Source organism: Hyla sarda, unplaced genomic scaffold (genome assembly GCF_029499605.1).
Source record: "Hyla sarda isolate aHylSar1 unplaced genomic scaffold, aHylSar1.hap1 scaffold_172, whole genome shotgun sequence".
Classification (NCBI taxonomy): Eukaryota; Metazoa; Chordata; class Amphibia; order Anura; family Hylidae; genus Hyla; species Hyla sarda.
In genome coordinates, this window is record NW_026608360.1 from 343,429 (window position 1) to 362,455 (window position 19,027).

The window sequence follows — 19,027 nt, forward strand, 5'->3', positions numbered from 1 at the left end:
AGCGGCTGCAATATCTCAACGGAGAATACGTTTATATATATGTGTGTGTGTGCGCGTATATATATATATATATATATATATATATATATATATATATATATTTCTCCGCCGAAATCACTTTTAAACCCATTTCCACCTTTTTTTCCCTTCTCTTCCTCTTACTTTTTTTTCACGTTTTTTTACGTTTTTCTCCTTTTCGCCTCTTTTCTGGGCGTATTATTCTTCTTTTTCTTCTTTTTTTTCGTCTAATGCATACCCCATCAGTGCAGCAATGCTTATTCAATACCGCCAGCAGATGGAGACACTGGGGGATAATTTTCTAAGGATTTATACTGATTTTTCCTGTCTGAATTTGTCGCACAGAAAGTTGCAGGCCAAATATGTGTGACATTTCTGCGACTTTAGCTTCTAGAGCATTTTTACAACATTATACATAGGTGCTGAATACATAAAAAGCGACTGTTCAGCGACAGACAAGTCGCATCGGCTGAAAGTAGGCCAGAATGTCAGTCCATGTTGGAGCAGGTTTAGATACAGTCTAAAGTATAGATCTCAAAGTCTGTGCACAGAATTTAGCAAGGGCCTCGCACCTTCTGATGCATCAGGTAGGTGCACAATAGCATAGCCTAACCCTCTGTACTTTGGTCTATATTGATGCGGGACATAGACAGCCAGCTGATGACCAATCCATTAGTGCAATGGATGGCTGGAAGCATTTGTCTTTGCCTTTGCAATACCACAGAAGCAATGCATGGTCAATGTACAGCAATGACACACCTGTGTGAACAGCCAGGAGACCCCCCCCCCCCCCCATGTTATGTTACATAGTTACATAGTTAGTACGGTCGAAAAAAGACATATGTCCATCAAGTTCAACCAGGGAATTAAGGGGTAGGGGTGTGGCGCGATATTGGGGAAGGGATGAGATTTTATATTTCTTCATAAGGATTAATCTTATTTTGTCAATTAGGAACATTCAGCACCCACCCGCTATCAAGGCAGCTGCCTATCATGTCATGCCCTACCTGCACAGGTGTGCTGGCTACTCAAATGAACCAATTAAGGAGGCCATTTAGTCAGCAGCAGCAGAAGTCCTGTGCCTGGACGCTCCAACAGCGGCCAGACACAAGCAGAAGCAGAAGCAGCAGAAGCAGCAGCAGCACCACCTTTTGTTTTTTGGCTGCAGCAGCAGCAAGGCCCACAGGGCTGGCTAGCTGGCTAGCCAGCAAGCAGGTAGCAATGAAAGTAGGAATCTTTCTTTTTAACCCTGTAAGGGGGTGGTGCACTGTACCCGAAGATACTGCCATATCGGGTCAATGCATAGGGCGACGGAAGCAAGCTTCGAAATCGGCCCCCGTTCTCAAAAATCCATTTAATATATGGTCCCCAGATAGGGGACGTATCAGATATTAAACTGATAAGAACAGATACTACACTTGATCTTAGCCAAAAGGCCGAGAAGCGATAACCGTGAAAGGGGCGGGCCCAACAAGGTGCCCTTCATGGGCACTATCACTGCTTGCTGTCAGGGAGGCTGCCAGACAATTTTCCATGCACACTCTGGGCTGGGGGGCAGTCAACCACCAGTACACACAGCAGAACCTAAACCCATACCATTATTGCTAAGCAGCAAGACAGGGGCCCATTGCACTCCCACGGGGCCTTTTTAAATGCAATCCATAACCCGGATTTGCCAGGAACCCTTCTTACTCCTCCTACTTGCATGTGACACTGGGCTTAGGATCTGCATAGGAAACACACACACAAGCACACACCTACCTTTGTTGCCTGCAGATGCCTCCTTGGCTGTCCCCAAACGGTATCAAACCAACACCCACGGGAAGCTGTAAGCATAGAGGACATGCCTGCACCCCATTGGACTTACCTGTGTGGGTTAAACCCGGGTTATTTGACAACCTATGGCGGTGATGGTTCTGCTCAGGCAGAGCAGTGCTGATGCTCCTCATAAAGCTGTCGCTGCTGTGAAGGTTCTAGGTGACATCACAAATCCCTATGGTTACATACACAACAAAGCTGGGTTGTTGTTGTTTACACTCTGCAAGGCCTGTGGAAGTGAGTGACATCATAGCACTGTAGTTCTGAGGGTTCTAGATGGATGCAACAATCTCCTGTTGCTTCTATGAAGGCCATAATAGACGACATCACCAAACAGCTCCATAGTCACATACACAGCAAAGGAGAGATGTTGTTTACACCTAGTGATGTCAGTGGTATTGAGTGACATCACAGCACAGTGCTAAGGCTCCTGGGCCTGGACACAGCAGCGGCTGCAATATCTCAACGGAGAATACGTTTATATATATGTGTGTGTGTGCGCGTATATATATATATATATATATATATATATATATATATATATATATTTCTCCGCCGAAATCACTTTTAAACCCATTTCCACCTTTTTTTCCCTTCTCTTCCTCTTACTTTTTTTTCACGTTTTTTTACGTTTTTCTCCTTTTCGCCTCTTTTCTGGGCGTATTATTCTTCTTTTTCTTCTTTTTTTTCGTCTAATGCATACCCCATCAGTGCAGCAATGCTTATTCAATACCGCCAGCAGATGGAGACACTGGGGGATAATTTTCTAAGGATTTATACTGATTTTTCCTGTCTGAATTTGTCGCACAGAAAGTTGCAGGCCAAATATGTGTGACATTTCTGCGACTTTAGCTTCTAGAGCATTTTTACAACATTATACATAGGTGCTGAATACATAAAAAGCGACTGTTCAGCGACAGACAAGTCGCATCGGCTGAAAGTAGGCCAGAATGTCAGTCCATGTTGGAGCAGGTTTAGATACAGTCTAAAGTATAGATCTCAAAGTCTGTGCACAGAATTTAGCAAGGGCCTCGCACCTTCTGATGCATCAGGTAGGTGCACAATAGCATAGCCTAACCCTCTGTACTTTGGTCTATATTGATGCGGGACATAGACAGCCAGCTGATGACCAATCCATTAGTGCAATGGATGGCTGGAAGCATTTGTCTTTGCCTTTGCAATACCACAGAAGCAATGCATGGTCAATGTACAGCAATGACACACCTGTGTGAACAGCCAGGAGACCCCCCCCCCCCCCCCCCATGTTATGTTACATAGTTACATAGTTAGTACGGTCGAAAAAAGACATATGTCCATCAAGTTCAACCAGGGAATTAAGGGGTAGGGGTGTGGCGCGATATTGGGGAAGGGATGAGATTTTATATTTCTTCATAAGCATTAATCTTATTTTGTCAATTAGGAACATTCAGCACCCACCCGCTATCAAGGCAGCTGCCTATCATGTCATGCCCTACCTGCACAGGTGTGCTGGCTACTCAAATGATCCAATTAAGGAGGCCATTTAGTCAGCAGCAGCAGAAGTCCTGTGCCTGGACGCTCCAACAGCGGCCAGACACAAGCAGAAGCAGAAGCAGCAGAAGCAGCAGAAGCAGAAGCAGCAGAAGCAGCAGAAGCAGAAGCAGCAGAAGCAGCAGCAGCACCACCTTTTGTTTTTTGGCTGCAGCAGCAGCAAGGCCCACAGGGCTGGCTAGCTGGCTAGCCAGCAAGCAGGTAGCAATGAAAGTAGGAATCTTTCTTTTTAACCCTGTAAGGGGGTGGTGCACTGTACCCGAAGATACTGCCATATCGGGTCAATGCATAGGGCGACGGAAGCAAGCTTCGAAATCGGCCCCCGTTCTCAAAAATCCATTTAATATATGGTCCCCAGATAGGGGACGTATCAGATATTAAACTGATAAGAACAGATACTACACTTGATCTTAGCCAAAAGGCCGAGAAGCGATAACCGTGAAAGGGGCGGGCCCAACAAGGTGCCCTTCATGGGCACTATCACTGCTTGCTGTCAGGGAGGCTGCCAGACAATTTTCCATGCACACTCTGGGCTGGGGGGCAGTCAACCACCAGTACACACAGCAGAACCTAAACCCATACCATTATTGCTAAGCAGCAAGACAGGGGCCCATTGCACTCCCATGGGGCCTTTTTAAATGCAATCCATAACCCGGATTTGCCAGGAACCCTTCTTACTCCTCCTACTTGCATGTGACACTGGGCTTAGGATCTGCATAGGAAACACACACACAAGCACACACCTACCTTTGTTGCCTGCAGATGCCTCCTTGGCTGTCCCCAAACGGTATCAAACCAACACCCACGGGAAGCTGTAAGCATAGAGGACATGCCTGCACCCCATTGGACTTACCTGTGTGGGTTAAACCCGGGTTATTTGACAACCTATGGCGGTGATGGTTCTGCTCAGGCAGAGCAGTGCTGATGCTCCTCATAAAGCTGTCGCTGCTGTGAAGGTTCTAGGTGACATCACAAATCCCTATGGTTACATACACAACAAAGCTGGGTTGTTGTTGTTTACACTCTGCAAGGCCTGTGGAAGTGAGTGACATCATAGCACTGTAGTTCTGAGGGTTCTAGATGGATGCAACAATCTCCTGTTGCTTCTATGAAGGCCATAATAGACGACATCACCAAACAGCTCCATAGTCACATACACAGCAAAGGAGAGATGTTGTTTACACCTAGTGATGTCAGTGGTATTGAGTGACATCACAGCACAGTGCTAAGGCTCCTGGGCCTGGACACAGCAGCGGCTGCAATATCTCAACGGAGAATACGTTTATATATATGTGTGTGTGTGCGCGTATATATATATATATATATATATATATATATATATATATATATATTTCTCCGCCGAAATCACTTTTAAACCCATTTCCACCTTTTTTTCCCTTCTCTTCCTCTTACTTTTTTTTCACGTTTTTTTACGTTTTTCTCCTTTTCGCCTCTTTTCTGGGCGTATTATTCTTCTTTTTCTTCTTTTTTTTCGTCTAATGCATACCCCATCAGTGCAGCAATGCTTATTCAATACCGCCAGCAGATGGAGACACTGGGGGATAATTTTCTAAGGATTTATACTGATTTTTCCTGTCTGAATTTGTCGCACAGAAAGTTGCAGGCCAAATATGTGTGACATTTCTGCGACTTTAGCTTCTAGAGCATTTTTACAACATTATACATAGGTGCTGAATACATAAAAAGCGACTGTTCAGCGACAGACAAGTCGCATCGGCTGAAAGTAGGCCAGAATGTCAGTCCATGTTGGAGCAGGTTTAGATACAGTCTAAAGTATAGATCTCAAAGTCTGTGCACAGAATTTAGCAAGGGCCTCGCACCTTCTGATGCATCAGGTAGGTGCACAATAGCATAGCCTAACCCTCTGTACTTTGGTCTATATTGATGCGGGACATAGACAGCCAGCTGATGACCAATCCATTAGTGCAATGGATGGCTGGAAGCATTTGTCTTTGCCTTTGCAATACCACAGAAGCAATGCATGGTCAATGTACAGCAATGACACACCTGTGTGAACAGCCAGGAGACCCCCCCCCCCCCATGTTATGTTACATAGTTACATAGTTAGTACGGTCGAAAAAAGACATATGTCCATCAAGTTCAACCAGGGAATTAAGGGGTAGGGGTGTGGCGCGATATTGGGGAAGGGATGAGATTTTATATTTCTTCATAAGCATTAATCTTATTTTGTCAATTAGGAACATTCAGCACCCACCCGCTATCAAGGCAGCTGCCTATCATGTCATGCCCTACCTGCACAGGTGTGCTGGCTACTCAAATGATCCAATTAAGGAGGCCATTTAGTCAGCAGCAGCAGAAGTCCTGTGCCTGGACGCTCCAACAGCGGCCAGACACAAGCAGAAGCAGAAGCAGCAGAAGCAGCAGCAGCACCACCTTTTGTTTTTTGGCTGCAGCAGCAGCAAGGCCCACAGGGCTGGCTAGCTGGCTAGCCAGCAAGCAGGTAGCAATGAAAGTAGGAATCTTTCTTTTTAACCCTGTAAGGGGGTGGTGCACTGTACCCGAAGATACTGCCATATCGGGTCAATGCATAGGGCGACGGAAGCAAGCTTCGAAATCGGCCCCCGTTCTCAAAAATCCATTTAATATATGGTCCCCAGATAGGGGACGTATCAGATATTAAACTGATAAGAACAGATACTACACTTGATCTTAGCCAAAAGGCCGAGAAGCGATAACCGTGAAAGGGGCGGGCCCAACAAGGTGCCCTTCATGGGCACTATCACTGCTTGCTGTCAGGGAGGCTGCCAGACAATTTTCCATGCACACTCTGGGCTGGGGGGCAGTCAACCACCAGTACACACAGCAGAACCTAAACCCATACCATTATTGCTAAGCAGCAAGACAGGGGCCCATTGCACTCCCACGGGGCCTTTTTAAATGCAATCCATAACCCGGATTTGCCAGGAACCCTTCTTACTCCTCCTACTTGCATGTGACACTGGGCTTAGGATCTGCATAGGAAACACACACACAAGCACACACCTACCTTTGTTGCCTGCAGATGCCTCCTTGGCTGTCCCCAAACGGTATCAAACCAACACCCACGGGAAGCTGTAAGCATAGAGGACATGCCTGCACCCCATTGGACTTACCTGTGTGGGTTAAACCCGGGTTATTTGACAACCTATGGCGGTGATGGTTCTGCTCAGGCAGAGCAGTGCTGATGCTCCTCATAAAGCTGTCGCTGCTGTGAAGGTTCTAGGTGACATCACAAATCCCTATGGTTACATACACAACAAAGCTGGGTTGTTGTTGTTTACACTCTGCAAGGCCTGTGGAAGTGAGTGACATCATAGCACTGTAGTTCTGAGGGTTCTAGATGGATGCAACAATCTCCTGTTGCTTCTATGAAGGCCATAATAGACGACATCACCAAACAGCTCCATAGTCACATACACAGCAAAGGAGAGATGTTGTTTACACCTAGTGATGTCAGTGGTATTGAGTGACATCACAGCACAGTGCTAAGGCTCCTGGGCCTGGACACAGCAGCGGCTGCAATATCTCAACGGAGAATACGTTTATATATATGTGTGTGTGTGCGCGTATATATATATATATATATATATATATATATATATATATATATTTCTCCGCCGAAATCACTTTTAAACCCATTTCCACCTTTTTTTCCCTTCTCTTCCTCTTACTTTTTTTTCACGTTTTTTTACGTTTTTCTCCTTTTCGCCTCTTTTCTGGGCGTATTATTCTTCTTTTTCTTCTTTTTTTTCGTCTAATGCATACCCCATCAGTGCAGCAATGCTTATTCAATACCGCCAGCAGATGGAGACACTGGGGGATAATTTTCTAAGGATTTATACTGATTTTTCCTGTCTGAATTTGTCGCACAGAAAGTTGCAGGCCAAATATGTGTGACATTTCTGCGACTTTAGCTTCTAGAGCATTTTTACAACATTATACATAGGTGCTGAATACATAAAAAGCGACTGTTCAGCGACAGACAAGTCGCATCGGCTGAAAGTAGGCCAGAATGTCAGTCCATGTTGGAGCAGGTTTAGATACAGTCTAAAGTATAGATCTCAAAGTCTGTGCACAGAATTTAGCAAGGGCCTCGCACCCTCTGATGCATCAGGTAGGTGCACAATAGCATAGCCTAACCCTCTGTACTTTGGTCTATATTGATGCGGGACATAGACAGCCAGCTGATGACCAATCCATTAGTGCAATGGATGGCTGGAAGCATTTGTCTTTGCCTTTGCAATACCACAGAAGCAATGCATGGTCAATGTACAGCAATGACACACCTGTGTGAACAGCCAGGAGACCCCCCCCCCCCCCATGTTATGTTACATAGTTACATAGTTAGTACGGTCGAAAAAAGACATATGTCCATCAAGTTCAACCAGGGAATTAAGGGGTAGGGGTGTGGCGCGATATTGGGGAAGGGATGAGATTTTATATTTCTTCATAAGCATTAATCTTATTTTGTCAATTAGGAACATTCAGCACCCACCCGCTATCAAGGCAGCTGCCTATCATGTCATGCCCTACCTGCACAGGTGTGCTGGCTACTCAAATGATCCAATTAAGGAGGCCATTTAGTCAGCAGCAGCAGAAGTCCTGTGCCTGGACGCTCCAACAGCGGCCAGACACAAGCAGAAGCAGAAGCAGCAGAAGCAGCAGCAGCACCACCTTTTGTTTTTTGGCTGCAGCAGCAGCAAGGCCCACAGGGCTGGCTAGCTGGCTAGCCAGCAAGCAGGTAGCAATGAAAGTAGGAATCTTTCTTTTTAACCCTGTAAGGGGGTGGTGCACTGTACCCGAAGATACTGCCATATCGGGTCAATGCATAGGGCGACGGAAGCAAGCTTCGAAATCGGCCCCCGTTCTCAAAAATTCATTTAATATATGGTCCCCAGATAGGGGACGTATCAGATATTAAACTGATAAGAACAGATACTACACTTGATCTTAGCCAAAAGGCCGAGAAGCGATAACCGTGAAAGGGGCGGGCCCAACAAGGTGCCCTTCATGGGCACTATCACTGCTTGCTGTCAGGGAGGCTGCCAGACAATTTTCCATGCACACTCTGGGCTGGGGGGCAGTCAACCACCAGTACACACAGCAGAACCTAAACCCATACCATTATTGCTAAGCAGCAAGACAGGGGCCCATTGCACTCCCACGGGGCCTTTTTAAATGCAATCCATAACCCGGATTTGCCAGGAACCCTTCTTACTCCTCCTACTTGCATGTGACACTGGGCTTAGGATCTGCATAGGAAACACACACACAAGCACACACCTACCTTTGTTGCCTGCAGATGCCTCCTTGGCTGTCCCCAAACGGTATCAAACCAACACCCACGGGAAGCTGTAAGCATAGAGGACATGCCTGCACCCCATTGGACTTACCTGTGTGGGTTAAACCCGGGTTATTTGACAACCTATGGCGGTGATGGTTCTGCTCAGGCAGAGCAGTGCTGATGCTCCTCATAAAGCTGTCGCTGCTGTGAAGGTTCTAGGTGACATCACAAATCCCTATGGTTACATACACAACAAAGCTGGGTTGTTGTTGTTTACACTCTGCAAGGCCTGTGGAAGTGAGTGACATCATAGCACTGTAGTTCTGAGGGTTCTAGATGGATGCAACAATCTCCTGTTGCTTCTATGAAGGCCATAATAGACGACATCACCAAACAGCTCCATAGTCACATACACAGCAAAGGAGAGATGTTGTTTACACCTAGTGATGTCAGTGGTATTGAGTGACATCACAGCACAGTGCTAAGGCTCCTGGGCCTGGACACAGCAGCGGCTGCAATATCTCAACGGAGAATACGTTTATATATATGTGTGTGTGTGCGCGTATATATATATATATATATATATATATATATATATATATTTCTCCGCCGAAATCACTTTTAAACCCATTTCCACCTTTTTTTCCCTTCTCTTCCTCTTACTTTTTTTTCACGTTTTTTTACGTTTTTCTCCTTTTCGCCTCTTTTCTGGGCGTATTATTCTTCTTTTTCTTCTTTTTTTTCGTCTAATGCATACCCCATCAGTGCAGCAATGCTTATTCAATACCGCCAGCAGATGGAGACACTGGGGGATAATTTTCTAAGGATTTATACTGATTTTTCCTGTCTGAATTTGTCGCACAGAAAGTTGCAGGCCAAATATGTGTGACATTTCTGCGACTTTAGCTTCTAGAGCATTTTTACAACATTATACATAGGTGCTGAATACATAAAAAGCGACTGTTCAGCGACAGACAAGTCGCATCGGCTGAAAGTAGGCCAGAATGTCAGTCCATGTTGGAGCAGGTTTAGATACAGTCTAAAGTATAGATCTCAAAGTCTGTGCACAGAATTTAGCAAGGGCCTCGCACCTTCTGATGCATCAGGTAGGTGCACAATAGCATAGCCTAACCCTCTGTACTTTGGTCTATATTGATGCGGGACATAGACAGCCAGCTGATGACCAATCCATTAGTGCAATGGATGGCTGGAAGCATTTGTCTTTGCCTTTGCAATACCACAGAAGCAATGCATGGTCAATGTACAGCAATGACACACCTGTGTGAACAGCCAGGAGACCCCCCCCCCCCATGTTATGTTACATAGTTACATAGTTAGTACGGTCGAAAAAAGACATATGTCCATCAAGTTCAACCAGGGAATTAAGTGGTAGGGGTGTGGCGCGACATTGGGGAAGGGATGAGATTTTATATTTCTTCATAAGCATTAATCTTATTTTGTCAATTAGGAACATTCAGCACCCACCCGCTATCAAGGCAGCTGCCTATCATGTCATGCCCTACCTGCACAGGTGTGCTGGCTACTCAAATGATCCAATTAAGGAGGCCATTTAGTCAGCAGCAGCAGAAGTCCTGTGCCTGGACGCTCCAACAGCGGCCAGACACAAGCAGAAGCAGAAGCAGCAGAAGCAGCAGCAGCACCACCTTTTGTTTTTTGGCTGCAGCAGCAGCAAGGCCCACAGGGCTGGCTAGCTGGCTAGCCAGCAAGCAGGTAGCAATGAAAGTAGGAATCTTTCTTTTTAACCCTGTAAGGGGGTGGTGCACTGTACCCGAAGATACTGCCATATCGGGTCAATGCATAGGGCGACGGAAGCAAGCTTCGAAATCGGCCCCCGTTCTCAAAAATCCATTTAATATATGGTCCCCAGATAGGGGACGTATCAGATATTAAACTGATAAGAACAGATACTACACTTGATCTTAGCCAAAAGGCCGAGAAGCGATAACCGTGAAAGGGGCGGGCCCAACAAGGTGCCCTTCATGGGCACTATCACTGCTTGCTGTCAGGGAGGCTGCCAGACAATTTTCCATGCACACTCTGGGCTGGGGGGCAGTCAACCACCAGTACACACAGCAGAACCTAAACCCATACCATTATTGCTAAGCAGCAAGACAGGGGCCCATTGCACTCCCACGGGGCCTTTTTAAATGCAATCCATAACCCGGATTTGCCAGGAACCCTTCTTACTCCTCCTACTTGCATGTGACACTGGGCTTAGGATCTGCATAGGAAACACACACACAAGCACACACCTACCTTTGTTGCCTGCAGATGCCTCCTTGGCTGTCCCCAAACGGTATCAAACCAACACCCACGGGAAGCTGTAAGCATAGAGGACATGCCTGCACCCCATTGGACTTACCTGTGTGGGTTAAACCCGGGTTATTTGACAACCTATGGCGGTGATGGTTCTGCTCAGGCAGAGCAGTGCTGATGCTCCTCATAAAGCTGTCGCTGCTGTGAAGGTTCTAGGTGACATCACAAATCCCTATGGTTACATACACAACAAAGCTGGGTTGTTGTTGTTTACACTCTGCAAGGCCTGTGGAAGTGAGTGACATCATAGCACTGTAGTTCTGAGGGTTCTAGATGGATGCAACAATCTCCTGTTGCTTCTATGAAGGCCATAATAGACGACATCACCAAACAGCTCCATAGTCACATACACAGCAAAGGAGAGATGTTGTTTACACCTAGTGATGTCAGTGGTATTGAGTGACATCACAGCACAGTGCTAAGGCTCCTGGGCCTGGACACAGCAGCGGCTGCAATATCTCAACGGAGAATACGTTTATATATATGTGTGTGTGTGCGCGTATATATATATATATATATATATATATATATATATATATATATATATTTCTCCGCCGAAATCACTTTTAAACCCATTTCCACCTTTTTTTCCCTTCTCTTCCTCTTACTTTTTTTTCACGTTTTTTTACGTTTTTCTCCTTTTCGCCTCTTTTCTGGGCGTATTATTCTTCTTTTTCTTCTTTTTTTTCGTCTAATGCATACCCCATCAGTGCAGCAATGCTTATTCAATACCGCCAGCAGATGGAGACACTGGGGGATAATTTTCTAAGGATTTATACTGATTTTTCCTGTCTGAATTTGTCGCACAGAAAGTTGCAGGCCAAATATGTGTGACATTTCTGCGACTTTAGCTTCTAGAGCATTTTTACAACATTATACATAGGTGCTGAATACATAAAAAGCGACTGTTCAGCGACAGACAAGTCGCATCGGCTGAAAGTAGGCCAGAATGTCAGTCCATGTTGGAGCAGGTTTAGATACAGTCTAAAGTATAGATCTCAAAGTCTGTGCACAGAATTTAGCAAGGGCCTCGCACCTTCTGATGCATCAGGTAGGTGCACAATAGCATAGCCTAACCCTCTGTACTTTGGTCTATATTGATGCGGGACGTAGACAGCCAGCTGATGACCAATCCATTAGTGCAATGGATGGCTGGAAGCATTTGTCTTTGCCTTTGCAATACCACAGAAGCAATGCATGGTCAATGTACAGCAATGACACACCTGTGTGAACAGCCAGGAGACCCCCCCCCCCCCCCATGTTATGTTACATAGTTACATAGTTAGTACGGTCGAAAAAAGACATATGTCCATCAAGTTCAACCAGGGAATTAAGGGGTAGGGGTGTGGCGCGATATTGGGGAAGGGATGAGATTTTATATTTCTTCATAAGCATTAATCTTATTTTGTCAATTAGGAACATTCAGCACCCACCCGCTATCAAGGCAGCTGCCTATCATGTCATGCCCTACCTGCACAGGTGTGCTGGCTACTCAAATGATCCAATTAAGGAGGCCATTTAGTCAGCAGCAGCAGAAGTCCTGTGCCTGGACGCTCCAACAGCGGCCAGACACAAGCAGAAGCAGAAGCAGCAGAAGCAGCAGCAGCACCACCTTTTGTTTTTTGGCTGCAGCAGCAGCAAGGCCCACAGGGCTGGCTAGCTGGCTAGCCAGCAAGCAGGTAGCAATGAAAGTAGGAATCTTTCTTTTTAACCCTGTAAGGGGGTGGTGCACTGTACCCGAAGATACTGCCATATCGGGTCAATGCATAGGGCGACGGAAGCAAGCTTCGAAATCGGCCCCCGTTCTCAAAAATCCATTTAATATATGGTCCCCAGATAGGGGACGTATCAGATATTAAACTGATAAGAACAGATACTACACTTGATCTTAGCCAAAAGGCCGAGAAGCGATAACCGTGAAAGGGGCGGGCCCAACAAGGTGCCCTTCATGGGCACTATCACTGCTTGCTGTCAGGGAGGCTGCCAGACAATTTTCCATGCACACTCTGGGCTGGGGGGCAGTCAACCACCAGTACACACAGCAGAACCTAAACCCATACCATTATTGCTAAGCAGCAAGACAGGGGCCCATTGCACTCCCACGGGGCCTTTTTAAATGCAATCCATAACCCGGATTTGCCAGGAACCCTTCTTACTACTCCTACTTGCATGTGACACTGGGCTTAGGATCTGCATAGGAAACACACACACAAGCACACACCTACCTTTGTTGCCTGCAGATGCCTCCTTGGCTGTCCCCAAACGGTATCAAACCAACACCCACGGGAAGCTGTAAGCATAGAGGACATGCCTGCACCCCATTGGACTTACCTGTGTGGGTTAAACCCGGGTTATTTGACAACCTATGGCGGTGATGGTTCTGCTCAGGCAGAGCAGTGCTGATGCTCCTCATAAAGCTGTCGCTGCTGTGAAGGTTCTAGGTGACATCACAAATCCCTATGGTTACATACACAACAAAGCTGGGTTGTTGTTGTTTACACTCTGCAAGGCCTGTGGAAGTGAGTGACATCATAGCACTGTAGTTCTGAGGGTTCTAGATGGATGCAACAATCTCCTGTTGCTTCTATGAAGGCCGTAATAGACGACATCACCAAACAGCTCCATAGTCACACACACAGCAAAGGAGAGATGTTGTTTACACCTAGTGATGTCAGTGGTATTGAGTGACATCACAGCACAGTGCTAAGGCTCCTGGGCCTGGACACAGCAGCGGCTGCAATATTTCAACGGAGAATACGTTTATATATATGTGTGTGTGTGCGCGTATATATATATATATATATATATATATATATATATATATATATATTTCTCCGCCGAAATCACTTTTAAACCCATTTCCACCTTTTTTTCCCTTCTCTTCCTCTTACTTTTTTTTCACGTTTTTTTACGTTTTTCTCCTTTTCGCCTCTTTTCTGGGCGTATTATTCTTCTTTTTCTTCTTTTTTTTCGTCTAATGCATACCCCATCAGTGCAGCAATGCTTATTCAATACCGCCAGCAGATGGAGACACTGGGGGATAATTTTCTAAGGATTTATACTGATTTTTCCTGTCTGAATTTGTCGCACAGAAAGTTGCAGGCCAAATATGTGTGACATTTCTGCGACTTTAGCTTCTAGAGCATTTTTACAACATTATACATAGGTGCTGAATACATAAAAAGCGACTGTTCAGCGACAGACAAGTCGCATCGGCTGAAAGTAGGCCAGAATGTCAGTCCATGTTGGAGCAGGTTTAGATACAGTCTAAAGTATAGATCTCAAAGTCTGTGCACAGAATTTAGCAAGGGCCTCGCACCTTCTGATGCATCAGGTAGGTGCACAATAGCATAGCCTAACCCTCTGTACTTTGGTCTATATTGATGCGGGACATAGACAGCGAGCTGATGACCAATCCATTAGTGCAATGGATGGCTGGAAGCATTTGTCTTTGCCTTTGCAATACCACAGAAGCAATGCATGGTCAATGTACAGCAATGACACACCTGTGTGAACAGCCAGGAGACCCCCCCCCCCCATGTTATGTTACATAGTTACATAGTTAGTACGGTCGAAAAAAGACATATGTCCATCAAGTTCAACCAGGGAATTAAGGGGTAGGGGTGTGGCGCGATATTGGGGAAGGGATGAGATTTTATATTTCTTCATAAGCATTAATCTTATTTTGTCAATTAGGAACATTCAGCACCCACCCGCTATCAAGGCAGCTGCCTATCATGTCATGCCCTACCTGCACAGGTGTGCTGGCTACTCAAATGATCCAATTAAGGAGGCCATTTAGTCAGCAGCAGCAGAAGTCCTGTGCCTGGACGCTCCAACAGCGGCCAGACACAAGCAGAAGCAGAAGCAGCAGAAGCAGCAGCAGCACCACCTTTTGTTTTTTGGCTGCAGCAGCAGCAAGGCCCACAGGGCTGGCTAGCTGGCTAGCCAGCAAGCAGGTAGCAATGAAAGTAGGAATCTTTCTTTTTAACCCTGTAAGGGGGTGGTGCACTGTACCCGAAGATACTGCCATATCGGGTCAATGCATAGGGCGACGGAAGCAAGCTTCGAAATCGGCCCCCGTTCTCAAAAATCCATTTAATATATGGTCCCCAGATAGGGGACGTATCAGATATTAAACTGATAAGAACAGATACTACACTTGATCTTAGCCAAAAGGCCGAGAAGCGATAACCGTGAAAGGGGCGGGCCCAACAAGGTGCCCTTCATGGGCACTATCACTGCTTGCTGTCAGGGAGGCTGCCAGACAATTTTCCATGCACACTCTGGGCTGGGGGGCAGTCAACCACCAGTACACACAGCAGAACCTAAACCCATACCATTATTGCTAAGCAGCAAGACAGGGGCCCATTGCACTCCCACGGGGCCTTTTTAAATGCAATCCATAACCCGGATTTGCCAGGAACCCTTCTTACTCCTCCTACTTGCATGTGACACTGGGCTTAGGATCTGCATAGGAAACACACACACAAGCACACACCTACCTTTGTTGCCTGCAGATGCCTCCTTGGCTGTCCCCAAACGGTATCAAACCAACACCCACGGGAAGCTGTAAGCATAGAGGACATGCCTGCACCCCATTGGACTTACCTGTGTGGGTTAAACCCGGGTTATTTGACAACCTATGGCGGTGATGGTTCTGCTCAGGCAGAGCAGTGCTGATGCTCCTCATAAAGCTGTCGCTGCTGTGAAGGTTCTAGGTGACATCACAAATCCCTATGGTTACATACACAACAAAGCTGGGTTGTTGTTGTTTACACTCTGCAAGGCCTGTGGAAGTGAGTGACATCATAGCACTGTAGTTCTGAGGGTTCTAGATGGATGCAACAATCTCCTGTTGCTTCTATGAAGGCCATAATAGACGACATCACCAAACAGCTCCATAGTCACATACACAGCAAAGGAGAGATGTTGTTTACACCTAGTGATGTCAGTGGTATTGAGTGACATCACAGCACAGTGCTAAGGCTCCTGGGCCTGGACACAGCAGCGGCTGCAATATCTCAACGGAGAATACGTTTATATATATGTGTGTGTGTGCGCGTATATATATATATATATATATATATATATATATATATTTCTCCGCCGAAATCACTTTTAAACCCATTTCCACCTTTTTTTCCCTTCTCTTCCTCTTACTTTTTTTTCACGTTTTTTTACGTTTTTCTCCTTTTCGCCTCTTTTCTGGGCGTATTATTCTTCTTTTTCTTCTTTTTTTTCGTCTAATGCATACCCCATCAGTGCAGCAATGCTTATTCAATACCGCCAGCAGATGGAGACACTGGGGGATAATTTTCTAAGGATTTATACTGATTTTTCCTGTCTGAATTTGTCGCACAGAAAGTTGCAGGCCAAATATGTGTGACATTTCTGCGACTTTAGCTTCTAGAGCATTTTTACAACATTATACATAGGTGCTGAATACATAAAAAGCGACTGTTCAGCGACAGACAAGTCGCATCGGCTGAAAGTAGGCCAGAATGTCAGTCCATGTTGGAGCAGGTTTAGATACAGTCTAAAGTATAGATCTCAAAGTCTGTGCACAGAATTTAGCAAGGGCCTCGCACCTTCTGATGCATCAGGTAGGTGCACAATAGCATAGCCTAACCCTCTGTACTTTGGTCTATATTGATGCGGGACATAGACAGCCAGCTGATGACCAATCCATTAGTGCAATGGATGGCTGGAAGCATTTGTCTTTGCCTTTGCAATACCACAGAAGCAATGCATGGTCAATGTACAGCAATGACACACCTGTGTGAACAGCCAGGAGACCCCCCCCCCCCCCCCCCCATGTTATGTTACATAGTTACATAGTTAGTACGGTCGAAAAAAGACATATGTCCATCAAGTTCAACCAGGGAATTAAGGGGTAGGGGTGTGGCGCGATATTGGGGAAGGGATGAGATTTTATATTTCTTCATAAGCATTAATCTTATTTTGTCAATTAGGAACATTCAGCACCCACCCGCTATCAAGGCAGCTGCCTATCATGTCATGCCCTACCTGCACAGGTGTGCTGGCTACTCAAATGATCCAATTAAGGAGGCCATTTAGTCAGCAGCAGCAGAAGTCCTGTGCCTGGACGCTCCAACAGCGGCCAGACACAAGCAGAAGCAGAAGCAGCAGAAGCAGCAGCAGCACCACCTTTTGTTTTTTGGCTGCAGCAGCAGCAAGGCCCACAGGGCTGGCTAGCTGGCTAGCCAGCAAGCAGGTAGCAATGAAAGTAGGAATCTTTCTTTTTAACCCTGTAAGGGGGTGGTGCACTGTACCCGAAGATACTGCCATATCGGGTCAATGCATAGGGCGACGGAAGCAAGCTTCGAAATCGGCCCCCGTTCTCAAAAATCCATTTAATATATGGTCCCCAGATAGGGGACGTATCAGATATTAAACTGATAAGAACAGATACTACACTTGATCTTAGCCAAAAGGCCGAGAAGTGATAACCGTGAAAGGGGCGGGTCCAACAAGGTGCCCTTCATGGGCACTATCACTGCTTGCTGTCAGGGAGGCTGCCAGACAATTTTCCATGCACACTCTGGGCTGGGGGGCAGTCAACCACCAGTACACACAGCAGAACCTAAACCCATACCATTATTGCTAAGCAGCAAGACAGGGGCCCATTGCACTCCCACGGGGCCTTTTTAAATGCAATCCATAACCCGGATTTGCCAGGAACCCTTCTTACTCCTCCTACTTGCATGTGACACTGGGCTTAGGATCTGCATAGGAAACACACACACAAGCACACACCTACCTTTGTTGCCTGCAGATGCCTCCTTGGCTGTCCCCAAACGGTATCAAACCAACACCCACGGGAAGCTGTAAGCATAGAGGACATGCCTGCACCCCATTGGACTTACCTGTGTGGGTTAAACCCGGGTTATTTGACAACCTATGGCGGTGATGGTTCTGCTCAGGCAGAGCAGTGCTGATGCTCCTCATAAAGCTGTCGCTGCTGTGAAGGTTCTAGGTGACATCACAAATCCCTATGGTTACATACACAACAAAGCTGGGTTGTTGTTGTTTACACTCTGCAAGGCCTGTGGAAGTGAGTGACATCATAGCACTGTAGTTCTGAGGGTTCTAGATGGATGCAACAATCTCCTGTTGCTTCTATGAAGGCCATAATAGACGACATCACCAAACAGCTCCATAGTCACATACACAGCAAAGGAGAGATGTTGTTTACACCTAGTGATGTCAGTGGTATTGAGTGACATCACAGCACAGTGCTAAGGCTCCTGGGCCTGGACACAGCAGCGGCTGCAATATCTCAACGGAGAATACGTTTATATATATGTGTGTGTGTGCGTATATATATATATATATATATATATATATATATATATATATATATATATATTTCTCCGCCGAAATCACTTTTAAACCCATTTCCACCTTTTTTTTCCTTCTCTTCCTCTTACTTTTTTTTCACGTTTTTTTACGTTTTTCTCCTTTTCGCCTCTTTTCTGGGCGTATTATTCTTCTTTTTCTTCTTTTTTTTCGTCTAATGCATACCCCATCAGTGCAGCAATGCTTATTCAATACCGCCAGCAGATGGAGACACTGGGGGATAATTTTCTAAGGATTTATACTGATTTTTCCTGTCTGAATTTGTCGCACAGAAAGTTGCAGGCCAAATATGTGTGACATTTCTGCGACTTTAGCTTCTAGAGCATTTTTACAACATTATACATAGGTGCTGAATACATAAAAAGCGACTGTTCAGCGACAGACAAGTCGCATAGGCTGAAAGTAGGCCAGAATGTCAGTCCATGTTGGAGCAGGTTTAGATACAGTCTAAAGTATAGATCTCAAAGTCTGTGCACAGAATTTAGCAAGGGCCTCGCACCTTCTGATGCATCAGGTAGGTGCACAATAGCATAGCCTAACCCTCTGTACTTTGGTCTATATTGATGCGGGACATAGACAGCCAGCTGATGACCAATCCATTAGTGCAATGGATGGCTGGAAGCATTTGTCTTTGCC

At 45.8% G+C, this 19,027-nt stretch overlaps 8 non-coding genes across 8 annotated transcripts; all 8 read right to left on the bottom strand.

The window, feature by feature from the left end:
* Positions 1 to 1,275: 1,275 nt before the first annotated feature.
* LOC130312518 (U2 spliceosomal RNA) lies at positions 1,276 to 1,466 on the bottom strand. Its single transcript, XR_008860631.1, has one exon. It is a non-coding gene; the product is annotated as a U2 spliceosomal RNA (small nuclear RNA).
* A 2,143-nt stretch (positions 1,467 to 3,609) lies between these two features.
* On the bottom strand, positions 3,610 to 3,800 carry LOC130312519 (U2 spliceosomal RNA). Its single transcript, XR_008860632.1, has one exon. It is a non-coding gene; the product is annotated as a U2 spliceosomal RNA (small nuclear RNA).
* Positions 3,801 to 5,890: 2,090 nt separating this feature from the next.
* LOC130312520 (U2 spliceosomal RNA) lies at positions 5,891 to 6,081 on the bottom strand. Its single transcript, XR_008860633.1, has one exon. It is a non-coding gene; the product is annotated as a U2 spliceosomal RNA (small nuclear RNA).
* A 2,089-nt stretch (positions 6,082 to 8,170) lies between these two features.
* On the bottom strand, positions 8,171 to 8,361 carry LOC130312639 (U2 spliceosomal RNA). Its single transcript, XR_008860736.1, has one exon. It is a non-coding gene; the product is annotated as a U2 spliceosomal RNA (small nuclear RNA).
* Positions 8,362 to 10,444: 2,083 nt separating this feature from the next.
* LOC130312521 (U2 spliceosomal RNA) lies at positions 10,445 to 10,635 on the bottom strand. Its single transcript, XR_008860634.1, has one exon. It is a non-coding gene; the product is annotated as a U2 spliceosomal RNA (small nuclear RNA).
* Positions 10,636 to 12,729: 2,094 nt separating this feature from the next.
* LOC130312522 (U2 spliceosomal RNA) lies at positions 12,730 to 12,920 on the bottom strand. The gene has a single exon (XR_008860635.1). It is a non-coding gene; the product is annotated as a U2 spliceosomal RNA (small nuclear RNA).
* Positions 12,921 to 15,009: 2,089 nt separating this feature from the next.
* Positions 15,010 to 15,200, bottom strand: LOC130312523 (U2 spliceosomal RNA). Its single transcript, XR_008860636.1, has one exon. It is a non-coding gene; the product is annotated as a U2 spliceosomal RNA (small nuclear RNA).
* Positions 15,201 to 17,288: 2,088 nt separating this feature from the next.
* LOC130312557 (U2 spliceosomal RNA) lies at positions 17,289 to 17,479 on the bottom strand. The gene has a single exon (XR_008860668.1). It is a non-coding gene; the product is annotated as a U2 spliceosomal RNA (small nuclear RNA).
* Between the last annotated feature and the right edge of the window lie 1,548 nt (positions 17,480 to 19,027).